Source organism: Cynocephalus volans, chromosome 5 (assembly GCF_027409185.1).
Source record: "Cynocephalus volans isolate mCynVol1 chromosome 5, mCynVol1.pri, whole genome shotgun sequence".
Taxonomy (NCBI): domain Eukaryota; kingdom Metazoa; phylum Chordata; class Mammalia; order Dermoptera; family Cynocephalidae; genus Cynocephalus; species Cynocephalus volans.
The window spans coordinates 42,791,690-42,803,327 of NC_084464.1; the positions used below are offsets into that span (position 1 = coordinate 42,791,690).

Genomic DNA, 11,638 nt, shown 5'->3' on the forward strand with positions numbered 1-11,638 from the left:
CAAGAGAAAGAAATAAAAGTCATCCAAACTGGAAACGAGAAAGTGAAATTTTCTCTATTTGCAGATGATGTGGTTTTATATGTAGAAACCCCTAAAAATTCCACACAAAAACATGTTAGAGCTAATAAATTAATTCAGTAAAGTTGAATACAAAATCGACATGCAAAAATCAGTAGCATACACTAACAATTAACAATCCAAAAAGGAAATTAAGAAAACAATTCCATATACAATAGCATCAAAAAGAGTAAAATACTTAGGAATTAACTTAACCAAGAAGAAGAAAGACTTATTCAATGAAACTACAAAACACCGCTGAAAGCAATTAAAGAAGACACAAAATAAATAGAAAGACATTTTGGGTTCATGGGTTGGAAGACTCATATTGTTAAGAATGCCAGTATTACCTAAAGTGATCTGCAGATTCAACACAATCCCTGTCAAAATCCCAATAACATTTTTTGCAGAAATAGAAAAAAATCCTTCCTAAAATTCATATGTAAAAGGACCCCAAATGCCAAAACAACCTTGAAAAAGAACAGAGATGGAGGACTCACATTTCCTGATTTCAAAACTTATTACAAAGCTACAGTAATCAGTACAGGAGTGCTGCCATGAAGAGAGACATACAGACTAATGTCTTTTCTCTATAGCAAATGAGCCCAGAAATAAATGAGTCCAGAAGTAAACTCTCACATACATGGTCAAATGATTTTGCGCAAGTCTGCTCAAACCAGTCAATGGGGAAAGGACCGTCTTTCAAACAAATGATGCTGGGAAAACTGAATATCCACATGTAAAAGAATGAAGTTGGACCCTTATCTAACACCATATACAAAAATTAACTTAAAATGGATCAAAGACTTAAAGGTAGGAGCTAGAACTACAAAACTCTTAAAAGAAAACACAGGGGAAAGCTTCACAACATTGGATTTAGCAATGATTGCTTGGATATGACACCAAATGCATAGGCAACAAAAGAAAAAAATAGACAAATTGGACTTCATAAAAACTAAAAACTCGTGCATCCAGGGATACTACCAACATAGTAAAAAGGCAACCCACAGAATGGGAAAAAATATTTGCAAATCACATATCTGATATGGGATAAACACCCAGAATATAGAGGACTCCTAAAATTTAACAACAAAAAAGCAAAGAACCCAATTCAAAAATAAGAAAGAAATTGAACAGGCATTTCTCCAAGGAATAAATAAATACAAATGTCCAATAAGCACATGAAAAGATGTGCTCAACATCATTAATGTTTAGGTAAATGCAAATCAAAACCACCTGAAGGGCTGGGCCCGTGGCTCAGTTGGGAAAGTGTGGTGCTGACAACACCAAGTCAAGGGTTAAGATCCCCTTACTGGTCATCTTCTTAAAAAATAAAAAACCACCTGAGATACCATTTCACACCCATTAGGATGGCTAATATCTTATTTTTATTTTTTGGCTGCTGGGATCTGTGACCTTGGTCTTACAAGGCAGTGCTCTAACCAACTGAGCTAACCAGCCAGCCCCTTATTTATTTATTTTCTGTTTCTTTTTCTTTTTCTTTTTCTTTTTTTTAGGACAGCTACTATAAAAAATAATATTGGCAAAGATGGAGAAAGTGGAACTCTTGTGTATTTCTGGTGAGAATTTAAAATGGTTCAACTGCTATGGAAAACAGTATGGCAGTTCCTCAAAAAATTAAAAATAGAATTACTGTATGATCCTGCAATTCTACTTCTGGGTATATACTCAAAAAATATACTGAAAGAGGGACACAAATGCATATTTGTACACCTGTGTTCATAGCAGCTTTATTCACAATAACCAAAAGGTGGCAGCAACCCAATTGTCCAACGATGGATGAAATGGATAAACAAAATGTGGTATATACCAACAATGGAATATTATTCAGCCTTAAAAATGAATTAAATATTGACACATGCTACAATATAAACCTTTAAGACATGCTAAATGAGAAAAGCTAGTCACAAAAGAACAAATACTGTATGATTCTATTCACATGAGGTACTTAAAGTGGTCAAATTCATATAGACAGAAAGCAGAATGGTGGTTGCCAGGTGCTGGAGGAAAGGGGGTGGGGAGTTATTGTTTAATGGGTATAGAGTTTCAGTTTTTCAAGATGAAGCAAATTCTGGAGCTAGATGGTGGTGATGGTTGCACAATAATGTGAATGCATTTAATGCCACTGACCTGTACACCTAAAAATGGTTAAAACGGTAAATTTTATGTTATGTATATATTTACACAATTAAACATTTATTAATTTTTAAAGCACTAAAAAATTTAAATCTTAACTCAACAATTATTCACTGAGCTCCTACCAAATATGATATAATTTGTTACGTAATCTAAGTTTTTCCTTTGAAATTGGTGCTTGTGTTTTCTTGCCAGTAGTTTATCATATGCCTTCATTTCTATAATTTCTTATACTTCTCATTCATAGTGTTTTTCATTTATTTTCATATGATCAGTAACCCATATGATTCCAATGTAAGATATCTTCAGCTTTAACTGTAACACATGTATCTTGTAGCAAAGAAAGTACTAACTTCTTTTTAGACTCTTATTTATTGTTTTTTTCCAGGACAGTATTTATTTGACAGGACATAACCTCTTGGATGCTGTCATTGGTGAGGAAAGTGACTGCTTCTCACTTTTCTAAACACATAGTGGTATAATTTACAATATTCAATCACTTCTGTCCTTTCCTGAATATATAAAAGTTAAAATGCCAATGAAAAAACTAATATATTTTCTTTTTAAATGTGTCTTTCAGAAACGATTCCAATATTTTCATTCAACATGGTGTGGTTTAAGAGATTTTCTTTTTCATTCACAAGTTAAACAACAATCTACTCAAAGGGAACTAACTAACTGATAGTCTATAGGCCCACAGGGCAAATAAAGAGTTCAGGAATGCAGCAACTGACATTTCTAAAACACAAAACAGATAAATTCTTAGAAGGTACATGCAAAAAGCTCCACTTAAGAAGAGGATGTCTCTCTCCACAAAGCCCATTCCAGAGTGACAGAAGAAGCATCTGCTCTACGATAATATTGGGGGACCTGAACACACATCTCAGCATTGGACAGATCATCTAGGCAACAAATCAACAGAGCAACCATTACTCTTTCAGAGGGAGAGAAGAAATCTAGAGTAATTAGAGTGGGGGAGGGGGAGAGATTGGACAAGGGGCATAAAGAATAATTACAATCTGTAACAATATATATGTTAGTAATATTGATTTGATCAACATATCTCAACGTTGAACCCCCAAAATATGTATAATCAATTTTGATCCAATAAAAAATTTAAAAAAAAAAAAAACCCTCTACTTAACAGATGGCCAACAGGACTAGAACCTTTGATCATTTTATTGGCTATGTCACTCCAGATGTTTCCAAGCTCATGACTGAGCTTGGGCTTTAGTCAATAGTAATGCTTCAATATTGTAACAAAAGTATACACTAATGCAAGATGTGAATAATGGGAAACCTGCCCACATCCTCGGAAATAGCATCCTCATTAAATTGTACTCAGTTACCCTGTGTGAGGGTGTCATCTGTTTCTTGCTGTACCGTGACTGATACATTCACTTTGATAGAAATAGTGAAAAGGGAGTACTTAAATACTGGGGTAATACAACTTCTTTAGAAGTTTTGTTTTAATCAATGAGATTCTAGGGCCTGCTTCCCCTCAGCTCGGAGCAAAACTCTGGTCTTCTCCGCACCACACCAGCTCCTTATTCTGCCTTCCACCCACGGCCAGCTCCTTCGTAAGGGCGACCTGCAGCCCCAGCATCGTGGTAAGTGATGATGAACCAGGGTATAACCTAGATTTATTCTCTATGCCTAATCACTATGCTGAGGATTTGGAAAAGGTGTTCATTCCTCATTGACTAATTGTGGACAGGACCAACCAGCTTGCTGGAGATGTGCTGAAGGAGTTGGGAGGCCATCACATTGTAGCCCTCTGTGTGCTCGAGAGGGGCTATAAATTCTTCTGACCTGCAGGATGATGTCAAAGCACTGAACAGAAATAGTGATTGATCCATTCCTACGACTGTAGATTTTACCAGACTGAAGAGCTACTGTAATGACCAGTCGAAAGGGGACATAAGAGGAATTTGTGGAGATGAACTTTAACTGGAAAGAATGTCTTGACTGTTGAAGATATAATTGACACTGGCGAAACAATGCAAACCTTGCTTTCCTTGGTCAAGCAGTAATAATCCAAAGATGGTCAAGGTCGCAAGCTAGCTAGTGAAAAGGACCCCTCGAAGTGTTGTATATAAGCCAGACTTTGTTGGATTTGAAATTCCAGACAACTTTGTTGTAGGATATGCCCTTGACTGTAATGAATACTTCACGGATTTGAATCATGTTGTGTGTGTGTGTGTGTGTGTGTGTGTGTGTGTGTGTGTGTGTGTGTGTGTGTGTGTGTGTATGAAACAAATATATACTTACTTATAACAAATACATAACAATGACATATATCATCCCTCCCTCTTTCCCCCTTAACCCATGGCAACCACTGATCTTTTTACTGTCTCCATAGTTTTGCCTTTTTCAGATGTCATATATTTGGAATCACACAGTATGTAGCCTTTTCAGATTGACTTTCACTTAGCAATACGCTTTCAAGTTTCCCGACAACAGGGACTTCTACTTCTAGGTAAGATATAGTTGGTTGTGGCTATTGCAATTGTTACAGAAAATCTGAATTGAGGGGCTGGCCATTTAGCTCGGTTGGTAGGACGTGGTGCTGACAACATCAAGGCCCAAGGTTTGGATCCCCATACTGGCCAGCCACCAAAAAAAAGAAAAAGAAAAAAACTCAAGTAGAAAATCTGAATTGATAGCAAAAAGTATGTAATATCTTCAAAGACATTGGAGAGTTGCAGAGGCAAAATGGACTAAATGAACGAAAATTCTAGGGAGGGAAGAAGAGCTCTCCTTAGGTGAGCTGATGATAACTGGCCATTTTTCTCCCTGGAGGCAGTTGCTGATTCTTGGCACAGGTTAAGGATTAAGATTGGTCCAAGAAGAGGGACTCTATTGTGGGATAAGAACCCATCAGTTTTTGTTGTGGCAGGTTTGACATGATAAACCGGTAACCAGAGGAGCCCCAACAAACAAAAAATAATCAAAGGTACATTCTAGAACTGAAAAACACAATATCTGAAGTAAAAATCGGTTGGACAGTCTTACTAGAAAACTAGATGCAGCAAAAAAAAAAAAAAGAAGAAGAATTAGGAAATTCAAAGACAAGTCAATAGAATATATCCAAACTGAAGCATAGAAAGAAAAAAAGAGGGCTGGTTGTTTAGTTCAGCTGGTTACGGTCTGATGTTGAGACTCCAAGGTCCAGAGTTTGATCCTTGCACTAGCCAGCCACCAAAAAAAAAAAAGAGAGAGAGAGAGAGAGAAAGGAGAGAATAAAACAGAACTGAATATGAGAAAAATGTCAGACACAGTAAAAACATTTAACATACAAGTATTTATAAATCTTTGAAGGAAAGGAGAGAAAGGGGAAGTCACAATATCTGATGAGATAATAACTAAGAATTTTCCAAATCTGACTAAATACATCAACCCACAAATTTAAGAGCTGAGCAAATTCCAAGTGGGATTAATACAAAGACAACCACATCTATGAACCACTCAGTTAAATTGCTGAAAATAAATGACAAAGAGAAAAATCTCAAAATTAACCAGGAAAGAAAGACACACTGCCTTCAAAGGAGCAAGAATAAGACTGATGCCTGATTTTTTCAATAGAAACTATAGAAGCCAGAGGACAATGTAATGACAGCTTTAATGTGCTGAAAGACAAAAATCTCCAAATTAGGGCCGAGCCGGTGGCGCACTCAGGAGAGTGCGGCGCTGGGAGCGCAGCGACGCTCCCGCCGCGGGTTCGGATCCTATACAGGAATGACCGGTGCACTCACTGGCTGAGTGCCGGTCACGAAAAAGACTAAAAAAATAATAATAAATAAATAAAAGTAACTTCCTTTAAAAAAAAAATCTCCAAATTAGAATTCTATATTTGTCAAAAACATTCTTCAAAAAATGAAAGTAAAACAAAGATGTTTTCAGACAAAGAAAAACTAAGGGAATTCATCAACCAGAGACCAGCAATCTAAGAAATACTTAAGGTTGGAGGAAAATTATCCCAACTGGAAGCACAGAATTGCAGAGCAAAATGAAGAGCAGTGGAAAGGGTTAAGACACAGATACGTCAAGGGTTTGGATCCCTTTATAGGCCAGATGCCAAAAAAAAAAAAAAAGTTACAAATAATTCACAGATAAATATAAAATAATAATGCTGGGTAGAATTTTTTAAAATAATGTTTCGTAAGATTTGTAACACATATAGAAGGAAACACATGAATATAACAGAAAAAATCTGAAGGCACTATTTTCTATTTGTTTTATTAATCATTTTTAATAAAAATGTGGGAAGTTTTTATTATTCAAGTAACTGAAACTAATCATGATGTTAATTTAATATGTTCCTTATTGTCTGCATGTAATCAAACTGCTTTTCATTTAAAATCACAAATTATTTGTCATATTTAGTACTGCTTGGACAATATCAAGACAGTCCACTTGAGTAGAAAGACTCAACATTGTAAAAATATCAACTAGCCCAAGTTACTTTATAAATTTAATGTATTTCCGTGTTTTTTCTGGAGTTAATTTGATTATAAAACTCATACAGAAAAATAAACTCACATACCCCAAAAGAAAGAGTATTGAGGGTAGGGTAGCCCTACCAGGTACTTAAATAATATAAACCCTCCATAATTAAAACAATATGGTATTAGCTAATGAATAGACAGATTAATGAAACAATACAATGTTTAGGAACAACTAAATATGAACAGTCATGATATCTGCAACTTGCTTTCACATGGCTCAAAAAAAAAAAGATAAACAGATGGATAAGTAAGATATGTAAAGACTAGTAAAGCAAATATGGCAAAATGTTAGAATTTGTTGAATTTTTGTGTTGAGTGTTTAGGTGTTTATTGTCCTTTTTCTCTGTATATTAGAAAATTTTCAAAATAAAAAGCTAAAAAGAATTTCCACATTATTATGATTTTTGCTTTGTAACAGAAGACATTCCAGGCTTCAGCTCATTAATATTATTTCGTCTTTGTTCTCCTGAGGAATCAAAGATCTCTTATGATATTTCAAAAGGCACCTTAAGAAACGTATTCAAACTTTGCTGTCTCTTCATTTAAGTTTGGCTTTAATATTTTATAAAAAATTATTGAATTTGTAAATATTAAAACACTGAACTTGCTACTGACACAAGAATGACAATGCACTAACAACAAAATCAAAGTAGAGGCTAAACTATTTAGAAGTAATAGCAACTCCATAATTCGAAGAAAATTCAAACAGGCAATTTTTGTGTGTTTCTTAAGAGAGGCGCAGAGCAGCCTTTCAGCCTGCAGTGACGCGTCCGCGCCGGCAGATGGCGCAGCAAAGCTTCTCAGGTGCAGTGGGAAGCTCAGTCACCAATGGCTGTTGCGATCTCTAATTAGCTTGAACTGATAAGTTCATATTAGAATTTATTTTATTAATTATTTCTACTACTTGTTGCAGTTACTCTTATACTACCTACTAACTGGTACAGGAGTGTTTTAATGAGTTGTTTGAGCCGTACCAGAGCAAGCCTGCTAAATGTCCGCGCTGCTTCCACTACCACAGAAGCCACCCAGCTACTGCCGGAGAGTATTCCAGGCACCGGGACTCGGTACCACTCCCGCCTTTCTCCAAGCCTTGTTCCATCACAAATTCCCACCTTCCTGCATTTTCGAACTTTCCTCCTCCACTTGATCCTTCTTCCTAACAGTTTGTTTAAAAGCTACGAACTCTCCAAACAAAAAATTTTTCCTTAAATCTAAATACTCGGCTCCCTCCGTTTCTCTTCCGTTGCAGTCACAGGCAAACTTCTTGAAAATTACATCTTCACCTCCACCGCCTCTACTTCCTTCTTCTTAATTATTCCTTAGTCCTCTGATCTCATCTCTCTAACAGAACTACTGCCACCAAGATCACCCAGGCCTCCCCTGCTGCCAGTGGTTACTCAGTATGCTCCATGTCATCACCCTCAGTAGCACCCACACTGCACCCTTCCTTCTTCCCTGCCTCGGCCCCATCACACCACCCTTTACTAGGTTCTTCCTGTCTGGCTGGCTCCTCTTTCTCTGCCCTCCTTTTTGTATGGTCTGCACTTCTTCCTCAGCCTCCTCTCCTCATGCTACACTCTGTAGATGGTCTCAGTAATTCTCCTGCCACCTATATGTTGATGATGCCCAAATCTCTGTCTCCAGCCACGACCTCTCTTTCCCCAAGCTCCACTTGCTTAAGCTGAGTCTCAGGAAATGGCCCCAAAACCAACCAGGATGCCAAGTCAGAAACATGATGTGCACTCCTGACTTATCCCTCTCCCTTCTCCACACAGCACACAGCAAAACAATCCCAAGACCTGTCAATTCTACCTCCTAAACATCCCATAAAACTATCTATTTCTCTTCTTTCCATCTGCCACTACCTTAACTCTGGTTTCACTTTCTTCCCCTGGGATGGCTGCAAAAGCCTCTGATCTCTCTCCTTTCCAAACCAGTCTCCACACTGCAACCACAGTGATTTAAGGCACAGTTCTCTCCTTTCAGCCTGCAGTGATGCGCCGCGCCGGCAGATGGCGCAGCAAAGCTTCTCAGGTGCGGTGGGAAGTCAGTTTTAGTCAGGCTTAATGTTCTTCAGCATTCCTCTGGGTTAAAGCCTACATCTTTAATATGGCTGACAAGGCCCAGCAAGAACTTCACCTCTCCAGCTTCACCTTTCCCCAATTCTCCCTTGTACCCTCTGCTCCTAATACGCCGATCAACTTAGTCTTCTCGAGTTGTCATGTTCCTCGACCTTTGCTGTCCCCTCTGCCTGGAATGCCCTTCCCTCTCTGTCTGGCTAATTCCTGCCATCTTTAGGCCTCAGTTTAGACCTCTGGGAAGCTTCCTTTGACTTACCAAGATTGACTTCACCACCCCTATTGGGTTCCCATAGCAATTCTTCAGCATGGACTACTGATTTTTTTTGTTTTTGTTTTTGTTTTGCAATCTTGTATAACCTGCTATACAAACATAGCTGCCAGCTCTATCCCACACTCCTTCCTGATCAGTATCCCAAGGCCCCTCCTATATGGGGCATGGGATCCTATACCACCCTTGTCACAGCACTTATCACACTTTTTTGTAATTGTCTATTTAATTGTTTCCATTTTCCAATAAATTGTGAGCTTCACAAAGGACCATTTCCATATCACCACTTAGCAGTGACTGGCAGATAGTAACTGCTCGACAAATGTTCAGTGGGTGAATGAATCCTTGAGATGATTAAGTATAGTACTATCCACTTTACTTAGTTATGACAGTTCAACGAATACATGTAAGGTAATTTTCTAATTTACATACTGCTATAAAGTTATTGTATTATATTATTAGTGTCCGGCTGTTCTACTCCTTGAGGGTAGGGTTTATGCCCCCTTTTTCAATTTTTTTTTTTTTTTTTTTTTTTGGTCCCAGAACTCAGCATGTCTGGCAAATACTGTTTTCAACCAATTTTTGTTGATTACAAGAAATTAAGAAACAGGAATCCAGATAATTGACCTACCTGTTCCAGAGCCAGGACTAAGACCCAGTCTGGAAAAAAGGAAGCTGATGTCTAAATGAGGTTCCAGCATGGATGAGAGAAGCACTGGTTTCTCTCCATCAGGAAATTGGCCAGCTGTGGGAACTGCCAGAGTCCCAGACCTCCATGGTCAGGTACCCACATAGCAGACGTGACCCAGGCAACAGAGGTGTGAGGACAGGGATCCTAGGTATTTCAGCATGGAAGGGGGACTGGACCCCGGTTTCCTTTGTCCTTTTAAACAGTTTCAACCTCAACCTCTGGCACTAGTATTGGGGTATTTTTTATCTTTCTCCTCCCTGATCTGTTTGTCCCTAAAATAGTTCTTTTTCAGGTGTTACTTTTCCCAACGGGAGTGAGCGAGTCACTGACAGGGACCTGGAGTCATTTACAGTCTAGTCCCTTGGGGGTATTAAGAGTTGCTACCCTCCTCCTCAGCTGCCCATCCAGCTCCTGGTCTCCACTCTTCATCCCCAACCCAAGATACTCCCAAATGACCCTGATGAAACTCATGAGCTAGCAAAAGAAAAAGATGAGAAGCAGCACAGAGGAGGCAGGGGTACAAATAAAATTCTGATTTGCTCCCTTTTCACCACCTTTTGAGGAAATGAATCCAATGTGCCCACCCACCTCCAGCAGCACAGAAGTCTCCTAAGCATCTCTGAACATCATAAATCCTCAAAGGAAGCTCAGCTGGGAACCCCTTTCCTCCATCAGGAGATCCATCCAGGAGGCTAAAGATTTCCAGATGGAAGACAGGTGGATTTTTTTCTCAAATGGGATTTTTTTTTTTTTCTCTCTCTTTTCCAGAACATGTTGGGCAACCTTCAAGCACATTCACATGCCATATTTCAGCTTTGCACCAGAGTGCAAATTCCAGGATTTATGTCCCTACTGGGACCAATGGAGAGGGTGAGCTCAACAGAATGTGTGGCCTGAACACCTCAGCCTCTTCTAAATATGGTTTCCTTTGCCTCTTAGTTGACAGGGTCTCTGCTGGCATTACAGAACTGCCTACTGACCCAGAAACTGAATGGGATGCTTTAGAGGGAAGGGAAGGAATCTGGCACTTTATCTTGTCCTCACCTCTACAAATCGTCAACCTGTCAGACTATCCTTTTTGCTACTATCTAATCCAGACAATACTATGGCAGTTAAAACAAAGCCCATTCTCCCCTTGCTCCAAGAATTAAATGAGTCTAGCTGCTTGCTTAACAAGGGAGAAGTACAGCAAAACCTAAGGTGCCCTGACTCACAAGAGAGCTGATCTCTGCTGAAATGCAGAGGACACCCTAAGATGGCTCTGGCCACCTGCTAACTTCTAGCTTAGACCCTGCACCTTTGCTCCATCCCCAAACCAGGGTAAACAGGGTTCAGGAGGCTGGTTCTGTGCCCCCCCATGTGTATGTCATACACCCTCAGCTGCTGGGCCTTTAAATAACGAAAATTCACACTGTACTTAAAGGGCTGTTCTGCTCAAATCATAAATGTGCATGCTAGTTGTTTGCCAGTAATTCAGACTGTACTCATACACATTTAACCATTTTCACAAGCATTTTGTCTTACCTGAAAATTTCTATCAGAAGAAAGTTTTAGAATTATACTACATGAGCCCCCAGGATTTGGAAGACATTATACACCCATCTTAATCCAAAAACTTGGATGCCTAAGGATGGGGTCTTGATGGTAGCCTGGCTGAAAATTTAGGTCAGGCCTAGCTTAGTGCTTAGTATGGGTCCAGACACAAAGTAGACGCTCAATAAATATTTGCGGAATTTGAATAATTCCTGTAAAAATCTCACTTGGAGACATCAGCTTGTGACACTTTCTCTTCCTGCTCCTTCTCTCAGAAGCTCTTGGTATAACCCAGGTCTGGCAGAAGGGGGCGCACTGGGCTGCTGCGCAAATCAGAGGGAAT

General features: G+C 38.9%; 1 pseudogene; it reads left to right on the forward strand.

Annotated features, from left to right (window-relative positions):
- LOC134378990 (hypoxanthine-guanine phosphoribosyltransferase-like) overlaps positions 1–10,767 on the forward strand; it is a 30,044-nt pseudogene extending 19,277 nt beyond the window's left edge.
- The last annotated feature ends 871 nt before the right edge of the window (positions 10,768–11,638 follow it).